General features: G+C 46.1%; 1 pseudogene; it reads right to left on the bottom strand.

The window, feature by feature from the left end:
• Nucleotides 1-10,593: 10,593 nt before the first annotated feature.
• Nucleotides 10,594-12,272, bottom strand: LOC144173506 (uncharacterized; annotated as a pseudogene).
• Between the last annotated feature and the right edge of the window lie 90 nt (nucleotides 12,273-12,362).

A 12,362-nucleotide genomic window follows, 5' to 3' on the forward strand; every position in this document is an offset into this window, starting at 1 on the left:
GGAATGTGTGGCGAATAACGCGTAACGCATTATGCGTTAAAAATACCAAGAACATGCCGAGCGCTCGTGAGCGCGTGCCTCGCGGCGACCGCCGACGATCCCCGGCACGCGCAGTGGCTTTATTAAAGGAGCCATGAAGACAAAATACAAGTTGGGTTTATTAGAAAGACTGCTTAGGCCCGATAACAATGATACCAATATCATTGCAATCTTCAAAAAAATAACGGAGATATTAAAGAAAACGTCTGAAGCAGTCGCGACCCCCTAGCCAATTTCCCGCAACTTTTCTATGACGTCACGGAACCTTGTTTGTGCGATTGGCGGCCGCCTAACTGACCTGTCGCGACGACATATGACTGGACGTCTGTAATGGGGCCTCTAGTTCCATTTGACCGCATCACTTGAATGCTAACGTGCAGTTAACGCACTGAAAATTATGTTATATTGTTGGCCCGTATGACGTCATCCTTGCTCATAACACGTCACCGTGGCGCAAAATTTGAATGTTTTTAAATACTTCTTGCTTTTTTTTCGTTAAAAAACATCTTTTGTGGCTGTAATGAGGTGAGTGAGATACTGAATCCTAGTTCTTTCAAATTACACGAAGTTGTATTTTCTCTTCATGGCTCCTTTAAAGAGAAGGCGAAAACTCCGGGTAGCGAGAAAATGCCGAGCGCTCGTGAGCACGTGCCGAGCCTCGCCAGAAAAGGCTACTCTCTCTCTCTCTCTCTCTCGCTGTCATCGACGAGCGTCCCCGGCTCGCGTAGTGGCTTTAGCAAAAAAAAAAAAAAAAAAGTGAAAACTTCGAGTAGCGTGAAAATGCGGAGCGCTCGTGAGCACGTGGCGAGCCAAGCCAGAAATAAAATTGTTATCTCTCCATCTTGCGGTGACCGAAGAGCTTCCCCGGCTGGCGCAGTGGTTTTAGCAACAACAACAACAAAACTTGCGAAAACCTCGAGAAGCGCCTTGCGTTGCCTAGCAACCAAGAACTCCACAGATTGCGCAACAGTTGCTACACGCACCCTCGACGCGACTGCAGGAACGCCGCGCATGCGCCGTACACGTATACGCGCCTCCGTTGCGCCGCAACTGTTGTCAAGCGCTACCGCACATGTAATGCGGTAGCGCTTGACAACACGACGACATCGATGCATGTGAGGATGACCACTACCAGCAGAGCGCAAAGCGACGACGGACCATCGCATTTCATTTCATTTATTTAATCCTTAAAGGAGGCATGAAGACAAATCACAAGTTTGGTTCATTCAAAATATTGCGTCGTTAGAATCATACTGACACCACTTTTAACTCAAACTTCGCTCTAATAAGCTGTATAATTAGGAAAACAGGGAATGGCTATGCGACCCACTCGCTCATTTCCCGCAACAGAACCTATGAGTCATACCAGCCAGCTCTGCGACTGGCGGAGGGCGGCAAAAGCAAACACAAATTAGGCAGAGCTTATACGCTTGCCGGGCGGGCCATTTGCGCTTAAATTTAGGCCACATTCTTTTTAAAGCAGTAAGAATGACGAGACCGACAGCGGAAGTTACGAAAGAACACGTAAACATAGAAGTACCGATGCGTACTGCTGTTGGTACTGCGCGAACACTGCTCGGTTCAGTTGCACAGGACTGCGGGGCTTTGGGGTAGTTTTAGACGACACTTGCCGGTTCACGCAAGCAGCGGTGTATTATGTGACCGTGTTTGTCGAGCGAGCACTCTGTTTCACGAAGCGATTATTTTCTCCCTGGACAAAAACAAGCCAGGTTCAAATACGGTCAAAAACAAACCAGAGGCAGAAACCGGCTTGCCACGGTATGGTGGCGCCATCTTGGTTCACTAACGGTAAACAAGGCTTTCCAATCGGCTGCAGAGCGGTCGGTTCCTGTGATGTCATTGCGCACCACGAAAACACATGATTAAGTGAGAAAATCAAAATTTTAACGTAAATTGATTAATTTGTCAGCGAATAAAACATCGTTTGTATCCGGACAAGCGCTGGGACACTATAAAACACGAAATCTTTCGAAGAAAACAAACTTGTATTTTGTCTTCATGGCTCCTTTAAGGGCCAGAAGGTATTATATAAGGGAGAAAAATTGACGAGGTACACCGCAACGTTCAAAATAACGCACAAAAAAGCAAAAGAAAACGCACAGAAACCAGGACCGAACTCAAAAAGAGAGTAAAACAACAAAAAAATGAATGTTGTCTGGAAATTATAAAAAAAAACATGTATAATAATTACAAACTAAGGGTAAGGACATATCTTCATGACATAAAAGCAAAGGTACTCAAGTTATTTCAAACAATTTCAAACTTGCACGAATGCTTGGTGATGTGTACTTCAGTGCTCACGTATAAACAAATCCTGCAGCTTCGCTATGGTTCAATCCTTGCGGGACTTCCAAATCGCCAAATTTCTTTTTTCCGCTGAAATATATGTGCGCAAGAATTTCGCGCAATGAATAAGTGGAGCGGAATAGTTGTAAGAAAGTCAGGGATGGACGAGTTCTGAGTGGCAACTGAGTTCGGCGGCTGCAGGATATAAACAGGGCGAGAGCTCTCCGTAACGTCGCCTAGCTCCCACAGGTGCGCACCTATTATTTACCATGCAGGGTACAGGCTGCTACTGCTTCTACGCAGGTTCCCCGGTCGAATAGACGCCGTGGTTGCGTGACTCGAACAGGATTCGAAATAGTGCGGATGGTGATCTCCCTGCGCGACTGGCTATTGTATACAAGTGCGCGGTACTGGGAGATGGACCCGGTACGGCAACGCGGTTTCCTAGCCGAATGATAAACCTTCCAATCGGAACTCCTTGGGCTAAACCACTCCATAGAAGTATGTCTTAACAAAAAGCACGCGAAGTCCGAAATTTATAAAGGAGTAAACACGGTGGAGCCTCCCCCCCCCCCCCCCCCCCCCTTGAAAAAAAAAAAATCGAATTTGGAATCACGACGCGAGAAGAGCTCCGCACACCACGAAAACATCGACACGTATGCGGAGACACAGAAAGACGACGTCGCAATGGCTGACGCCGGGCTACTTAAAGTGGCCAACGCCAGATGATTTCTCATGCTTCGAGTGATTGCGGCTGCCTCGGTGACTCCTGCATACGCGTAACACTAATCGGGAGTCCATACCGCGCCATGTTGTTGGGTCATTCCACTCGAAACGGCCCAGACTTTCCATATGATGCAAGGTGTTTCTACTTGTAACCAAAGTAAATTAAGCGGTCAACATCTTGGGAGAGTTCCACAAAGATTGAGAGACCACTTTCTTAAATTCTGGGGTTAAACCTACGAGTTTTGTCGTTTTTCCCCCCAGCCTCTATACACGTTAAATTCAACAGAGATGGGTTGTTATAGTGTCATTGTGGACATTAAAAATGCATTTTTTTCTGTTGCATTCTCGATATAGTATCTGTGGGAGGATCATTTGTCCTTTACGCAATATCAATATGATTTATGAAAATCTCAGGGGAGTCGCTATCACTACAGTACGTCGTGGAGAGCCGGGCGGATAGGGCTCCTCTCTCGCGCTGTACGCACTTCAGGAACAAAATGGTGCAACATGTTTCTGATGATACAGCAAGTACATGTAAATGTTTACATCTGGGGGGAATCTAAGAAAGATGGAAGGTGTTTTTTGTTTTTATATACGAGCACCTGAACTTCGCATTTAGCAGTTTTTCTTCAAACTTACATGCCCGCTGTGTCTTAACCGTAGTTTATACAGTTTCAGATATTGTGGTGTGTTTGTTTAGGAAAGCAAGCAGCACACGGGGGTAAAATGTGAAGGTTCTAACTTGAGTATTTTTTGTAATATTTATGCTCAAATAAAAAAACTGGTCTCTAAGCCGAATTTGAGATTTCATTGCGAAAAATTTATATTCTTTTCAGCAATAAATTTTTTTATAGAAATGTACGCAAGGCTTAAATTCCACATAATATTCACGAATTACCCCTCATAAATATTTTCGTAGATAGATGTCGCTAAAGTTGGCCGACTTGCACGGGCTGGTAGCGGCGGAGGCCCACCTTGGCGCGCTCCAACCTTTTTACAGTTAGACAAAATTTTGTTCCGAAAAGATATTGGTGAACCTCGACATTAGAATAATCAGGGAATGATATAGAAAATTTTCAAGCAAATTGAAGTGATCGACCAGCCACCCTTTGTTCTGTCTTTTCTGAAATCACCCATTAATTTTGAAAGAAATTGCAATTTTGCTAATGTTGAGGAGCTTACAGCAGTGCGTGGCAGAACATGCAAGAATACAGACTTAGGCCAATTTGGAAGGGCGTAAGATGGAAATTTACTTCTGGTAGTTTTTTCGGAGTACTTCTTGTTTTAAGCGGGAAATTTTTTTTTGTATATTGAGCGGCCCCCACAGCCCCATTCGGTGGGCTGTAAGTCTGCTTTACTGCACGAACATTTCCCCAGCGGCAGGTTAGAGGTGGGGCGATCACGCAGTTCGAGAAACCTCATGTTTCGTTTGGTTCTAACGGCTTTGTCCGCTTGGTAAAAGTGATTCCACATGCATCTTCCGTCCTTCCGCGGTGCCGCAGACGAAGTGAGGCAGTAAAACCGAAAGCGAGAAAGACCGAGGACTGCGCCATTTTTCAGTTAGTGAGGTTACGGCATGGTGCTGTGTGACAGGGAGGGAACAGGCGTACCCACCGTATCGAAGGTGCTGGCTGCACAGAAAGAGAAATTTTAGGTTCTGCCGAATTTAGGAGAAGCTCCCAGACGCAATGGGAAAGCTCAAGCTGCCCCGCTTCATAAGCAACCAGCAAGCAACGCACCTGAAAGACATGGAATTCTACTGAGACCTCATTGCAGAGTGGAGACTTTAAAGGGAAATCGCTACTACAGTTCATGCACTTGCTAAATCTTACTCAACGCAACAACATAGAAAATCCAGCGGGCAATATACTTGATCTTGTATTGTCAAACTTTCCTTTCAGCGAATGTTTGACGAGTGCAGACCCACTCGTCGCGCCTGATGCATGGCATGTTTCCTTCTCTTTCACCTTTATAATTCATCGTCCGCAGAGGAACTATCTTGAATGTGAAAAATTCTTGTTTTCTAAAGGTGATTATTTAGGCCTGTTTCAGTATTTACGTGATCATGATTGGTCACGTGTTCTTAACATCAGTGATGCAAACGAAGATTTTCATGCCCTCACAAGCGTTGTACATGAAGCAATGCGGTTATTTATACCTAAACATAGATGTTTTAGAAGTAGCTATCCTCCATGGTTTTCACGTGAACTGAAACACTTGCTACGCAAAAAATTACGGTATCACCGAAAGTATAAGGTCACGCGAGGCGAATATTGGCGTCAAAAATTCCGTGAAGCCCGCGCTCTAGTAAAAGTAGCCTACAAACGTGATAAAAAAGTACATATACATTCAGTTGAATCTAATTTAAATCGTGAGCCAAAACTATTTTGGAGATATGTGAAAGATATTTCAACACCTCGAATGAGCATCACGTTAGCCCAGAATGGAACGGTGATGGACAAACCTAAGGATGTAGCTGACTGCTTTCAGGATTATTTTCATTCTGTCCTGTCTGCAAACACCTTTCATTCGAACTCGCATTGTACCTTTTTTCCTTCAAACGACAGCGGTAATGTGTTGCACACGTTTTCTTTTTCCGAATGTGATATCGAAAGGGCGATATCAGCACTGAAACCAAAGTTCTCGCTCGCTTTCGATGGGATTCCTAGCTTCATAGTTAAAGGATGCAGCACGATATTTGTGACCGTTTTGACTCATATCTTCAACGTTTCTCTTTCGAACGGAATCTTTCCTGAGTTACTGAAAAACGGCGTAATTGTTCCTGTACATAAATCTGGTGATTCATGTGACGTCACTAAATACCGACCTATAACTTTGCAGAGCCCTTTCGCGAAAGTTTTTGAAATTGCCCTGTTTCATCACCTATGATTCTTTTTTAAACGTCAGATCGGGAATGCACAACATGGGTTCTATAAAGGCCGATCCGTAGAAACTAATCTAATGACATTTTTGGAGTACACAAGTCATTATATTGAAAATCGTGGTCAGGTTGATGCCGTGTACTTTGACCTGTCCAAAGCGTTTGACTTAGTTCACCAGAGACTGGTTGAAAAGTTAGGAGCATATGGCATGGGCAATCAACTTTGTACTTTCATTATGGATTATTTGTCCGGTAGATGTAATTACGTGCGCGTTAACGGTGTGCTGTCCAAGCCTTTTATTTCTACTTCTGGCGTTCCACAAGGATCTATTTTGGGCCCTCTCTTGTTTAATGTATTTATTAACGATATTACATGCTGTGTCGAAAATTCCCGCACCCTTTTGTATGGAGATGATATCAAATTGTTTCGAGAAATTAGCACGCATTATGACTGCGTCCTACTTCAGTCTGACATCTTAAATATAGTTAATTGGTGTGCTGAAAATAAGCTGTTGATTAATGTCAGCAAAACTTATGTATTGACTTTCACTAGAAAAAGTCTTGCTGTGCTACATGATTACACACTGAATGGAACAGTGCTCAAATGGGTTAAAGAAAGACGTGATCTAGGCATTGTTGTAGATTCTGAACTGCATTTTCATTCACATGTTGATTCTGTTGTGAACAAGGCCTACAGCCTCTTGGGAATTGTGTCGCGAATTACGAGATCTTTTTCTAACCCTTTGTGTTTTGTTCGACTATTCTTAACTATGGTGATTCCAAAGCTTCATTTTGTATCTGTTGTTTGGAACAGGTTGGGCATAACAAGTAGCGCTAAGCTTGAAAATGTACAAAGACGTTTTATTAGAATTGTATACGACAGGCATTTCGGTCGCCGAGTTTACTATCAGTATGAAAACATATTGGAGAAATTGAAATTGGCTACATTGTCTAAAAAGAGGCTTGACGCGGATTTGAATTGTTTGTTTAAGCCTTTACACAGCATCATTGATTGTGAAGACCTTACGTCATCAGTTGAGATTATGTCAGTTGAGATTATGTCATCAGTTGAGTTCCCTGTAAGTCTTTTCGTGAATTTCTTTTATTTCGAACCAGTTATACTTGTTCTCCAATGGAAAGATAGCTTAGGCTGTACAATGAAAAGGCAAGTCACCTTGATATTTTTAACAACAATTTGCATTTGTTTAAGCTTGCTTTGACTGAAGTGTGCACTGATCGTATTTTTCTTTCTTTCTCCTTCTATTTATTTTTCCTCGTTTCAGGCTACATATTTAGTGGTTTGTGTTTGTATCAAATTTTGTGTTTCATCCTGTGCACCACCGCTTAAGGCCATTGGCTGTTGGTGGGCACGTAGAAATAAAGATGATGACGATGGTGATGATGATGATGATGAAAAGCAGCCTGGAATATTATGAGATGACTCTTATTATAGACTTCGCGAAAAATGATAGTTTTATCGTGCAAGATGCTCCTTAGTTGTACCACTGGATAAATTGGCCAGTCATAATAAAACCCTTCGTGGCATAGTATATTGTTCCAAAGGAACTGGCCCATTTGTGCAAAGATGAATGCCGTGACTTCGAACTGCCTTGTCCACGCGGCAAAAGCCATGGATTATTTTTAACATGAGGTGTCGAAGGTTTGGAAACTCGTATTTTCGGCTGCCCAGAAAATCTACCATTTTCCGTCGGTGAGTCATCACAGTGCCACAATAACAAAAATGTTTTGTTGATTTATGCTACCATAAAATGGTTCAATTTATCGGCCGAGTGGAGCTTTTTTGCGACGTCAAATGGAAGAGCACTCGAGACGGGGTTGGCAGCGCAGTACCGTGAAGCGATTCACAGCTGCAGGCCAGTTTTCAGAGAACTTACCAGGGACAGATACTTAGGGCCACCAGTTTTTTACATGGTCCGAAAAGAACATCAAATGCATATTCATCCCTGCCATCCAGGATTTTCATGCGGCAAAGCGCCTACGTACGTCGGCGACCACGGTGAAAACTGCAATCTCCTAAATGCCCATAATCTCGCCAGTCGACATAGATGCTCCACTGCATCTGTCTGCACGAACGCAGCGTCGCGGAACTGATTCAAGCGCTCATATAACTGATGATCTGCCGATGACGCCTTCCGGAAATCCAGTACGAGACAGGCGCACTTCTGTAAAACAGCTTGTTATGCAACAACCCAAAACGCGCGGCCAGCGCACCTCTCGTCGCCGCCGAGGTATCATCACTGCATTAAAGCGAACTTGGGCCCGCCAACTAGGCCGCGGTGGCCGCTCAACGTAAAAAGGTACTCCGAACACGTTTTCAGATATACATTCCCTTTCTACACTTTTTCAAATGGGCCCCAGTCTGTATTTCTACACAGAACACAACACACTGTGAAAAGCTCTCGAAAATGAGCAATATTGCAATTTTTTCAAAATATATTTTTAGCGCTTCAAACCTTGTTTTTTTCCCGACTGCCACATTTTCCGCCGCACTAACCGTCAACAATATGAAAAATATATGAAGCTGTAGTGTCTCTGAAAAAGTTGTAACAGCTGTACCTGTCTAAATATGGCCGAGAAAGGCCGCATTGCTTTCCCGCAAAGTACATTTTTAGACGCACTAGCAGCCGTGAATACTCGCAACAAGGAAGCGTGCTTCGTTTTCTACCACCTGGAATTGTTTTTGCCGCTTTCCAAATATTATTTTGTTTTCGCGAATTTTTTTCGCAACCTAGGTTTTGGTCACAGCAACGATATTCAAACTTCTGTGAGAGAGAGGAGGAGGAAGACTCTTTATTGTGTCCAGAGGAAAGACCTAGTTAGGGACAGCGTTGTACACGTTTGTCTAAAACAGGAACGAAAGCTCGCTCCTCGTTCCTTCCCAATTATGAAACAAGTTCCCGTTACAAGTTCCTTTATTGCGAAAGGAACGCGTTCCAGTTCCACTTGGAACATTGGAACGTGTCGTTACATTAACGTTACATTTCATTTTTTAAAATTAAAATATGGTTTCGGATAATCGTGAGGCGAAATAAAGTGAGAAATTTAGAACTCACACTGAACTACGTGTGTATATTATACGAATAGTAACACCGCTGGCAGCAGATTACCTCGAGATAAAAAGAATCCAGAGAAACGCTCCTAGACGATTTTTTGTCAGGGAGCACCGGACAAACTCCAAGATATCTGACTGCGATTTTGGTGCTCGTCTATTATGGGAGGAGCACATATGCCACTTTCCACTTCGGTCTTACAAATGCGCAGTTAGGTTAGTGCGCTTCAGATGTGCAGATAGAAAGTTACTCCCATGCGGAACATCATTAAATTTCTTGCTTAAGAAAATGTGTCGAAAGAAACAATACATAGGCGTTTAATGAATGATTATTCAACATTGCAGTTTATTTAAATTACTTTACAGGCCCTTTGCAGGGAATCGAGTCAGGGGGTTACAAAAGGGAAGCTTTGCGGATAATACAGCACAAATTTGCGAGTAACAAAACTCAGCAGAACAATTGCGTTCCTTAATAAACCTAACGAGTTACCCTTACAGTTCCACCGACCCTTAATAGAACGGGGGCGTTCCTCCGTTACTCCAAAAAGTAACTAGTTACAGGAACGCCGTTCCGCACGACACTGTTTAGGGCCGGTGTGCTTCAGACGACGACCAGGATGCCTTGGCTCCCAGCGGCGTCTTCAGCCGTCTGGACGGACCAGGGCTGGATCGCAGGGTCGTCGCATAGCAGCACGGTCTTCTCTCTGCAGTCGACAATAGGCGTTCCTTTTGTATTGTAATGTCTGTTCTTTGTGTAGCAGGGCGTTCCTTAGCATGTGTGCCGAACTCGCAAACGGGGGGCAGGGTAATTAACATTTACCGTCACGAATTTCAGGGTGAAAGTGTCTGTAAAGGCCTCAGTCTGCACATGTGTTAGTCTGTTTTTTTTACCCTTTCCCTATTGTTTCAATAAACGTTTTCTCTCTTTCGGTTTCTCTCGCGCTCTCTCTCTCTCCAGGCAATTCGAGCGGGTTCCTAATTCACAGGGGCCAATTTTCGGAGGCATCATTGCTGCCCCAAGTCTTTACTACACCACATCTGATAGAGCGTCCAATATATCGGCACGTCAGAAAAATTTTCGCGCCCCCCGTCAACAGACCGGTGACAGAAGAACACAAAACAAAAAGGTAGACAGAGCGCGCGGAAAGGGCTGCCTGCGAGGCACCAGCCGAAAATTGCGAAACAGCCGCTTTGCCCTTGCTCTTGCCTCCCCTTCCTCGACCGATAGTCTTCGCACGTGCTTGGGCAGTGTCCGCCAGGCAACGCTAGTTCGCGGAAACCATGGGAAATGATTTTTTAAAGCGAAGCGTTTAATGTCCTCACTGATGCCGTTATACGCTAATACGTCCTACAGGAAAGTCAACTTTCTCCGATTATGATAATGACGATGAATGATCGTGGGTGCAGGGAAATAAAAAAATAAAACGCTTCGCGCGGCCGGAATCGAACCTCGTTCCCTCGCGTCATGAAGTTAGCGTCTATGCGATTGCTCCATTGGTCGAAGCGAACGCCAAGCAGCAGGTGGTGGTGGTGGTGGTGAAAAACATTTATTGATACAAGTGAGAGATAGGGGCGGCCTTAAGGGCCGACCCTGTACAAACTCTAGGAGGAGTCCCTAGTCCGGGACCCCTGTGGCTTCTGCGGCGGCGCGCGCCCTGGCCACGAGGGCTCGTTGGCCCTCCAAGGTCGAGCAGCCGAGCAGGGCAGCCTCCCAGCTCTCACGGGTAGGGGGGGAAGGGGACGTGATTGGGGGGACCGCCGGGTTGGATGGGCATGCCCACACCATGTGAAAAGTATCCGCAAACGGATGATCACAGTGTGGGCATTCCCCGGAGAAGGCCGGATTGAAGTGCTTTAGTATAGCCGGGCACAATACCGTGTTAGTGTATAGCCGTAAGAGCCAGCGCTCGTCAGCCTTAGTCAGGCCCGGCGCCGGAGGCGGAAATCGGAGCCTGTTCGACTTGTACATCGCTGTGATGTCGCGAAATGAGCTGACCGGGTTAGGTTCTGGATCGTCAAGAGATGGAGGGCGAGGAGGGTCCCGGGAATCAAGCGCGCGGGCTGAGGCATCGGCAGCCTCGTTACCACCTAGTCCTGCGTGAGCTGGAGTCCAGATGACGGAACGTGTATTTGGGCGGTCCATATAATAACATCCCTTGAGGATTTGAGCAGCGCGAATGGTGATGCGACCTTTGGTAAGATTTTGGCACGCACTCCGCCAATCGGTAATAATGATCCGAGATGCGGGGTCCGCTGCGGCGAGAGCTATGGCGACTTCCTCCGCATGAGAAATGTCCTGTGCTCGGAAAGTGAGCCCTTGAACAGGCACGTTTTGATGGATTACGGCTGCCGTGTACCACCCCCCGTGGTGAGGGCCAGACGCGTCCGTGTAGAATACTCCAGGCCGGGACCCATAGCGTCCTTGCAAGGCTGTAACCCGCGCAGTTCGCCTGCCTTCGTGAGTACCGCTAGCCATGTTTTGGGGTAGAGGCTGGATATCCAACGCACCACGCCAGTCCTCTGGGATCGTGGTTCGCTCTTCTGCCTGATATGTGTAGGAGATGTGGAGGCGTTGTAAGAGGCATCTCCCAGCGTGCGACTTGGTAAGCCGCAGGTACTGGTTATGGAGATGGGCCTCTTTGAGTTCTCCGTACGTGTTGGTCATGCCCAAATCTGCAAGACGCTGGTTAGACGTCGAGATCGGGAGGTCGAGGGCGCGCTTGTATATCTTGCGGAGAATGCCTTCGAGCGTGTGCACATCACATTTGCGTAAACGTAGGTAGGGTGTCGAATATAAGATCCGACTGGTCACGAAAGCGTTGGCGAGGCGCAAAGCATCGCGGCTTCTGAGACCCCCCCGCTTGTTCGAGACCCGACGGACCATGCGGCCCACTTTTGATCCCCAACCATACGTAACTTGCGCAGGGTTGTGTCGACTTTCCTGCTCTTGTGTATGAAGAGTCCCAAGACGCGGATTTCTTCGCGTTCCGGGATTGGCCCGGTTCGCAAGGAAAGTGCGATTTGAGTCGCATCTTTTGGTTTGGGGCGAAGATGCACGTACTCCGATTTTTCAGGGGAACATTCGAGGCCGCAGCGGCGCGCGTATTCATCTACGACCGATGCTGCATGCTGCAGGCTGGCCTCAATGCTGCCAAGGGAACCCTGGGTTGCCCACAGCGTGATATCGTCGGCGTACAGAGCGTGGCGTACGCCGGGGATATCCTTCAGCAGTGGGGGGAGATGAGCCATGGCGAGATTGAACAAAAGAGGGGAGAGGACCGCTCCCTGTGGTGTTCCTCGAGTACCGAGAGGGTATGGGCCATGCTCCTTGCCTTGAAT

This window comes from Haemaphysalis longicornis, unplaced genomic scaffold (assembly GCF_048455015.1).
Source record: "Haemaphysalis longicornis isolate Haplotype H1 unplaced genomic scaffold, Haemaphysalis longicornis Haplotype H1 scaffold_3, whole genome shotgun sequence".
Classification (NCBI taxonomy): Eukaryota; Metazoa; Arthropoda; class Arachnida; order Ixodida; family Ixodidae; genus Haemaphysalis; species Haemaphysalis longicornis.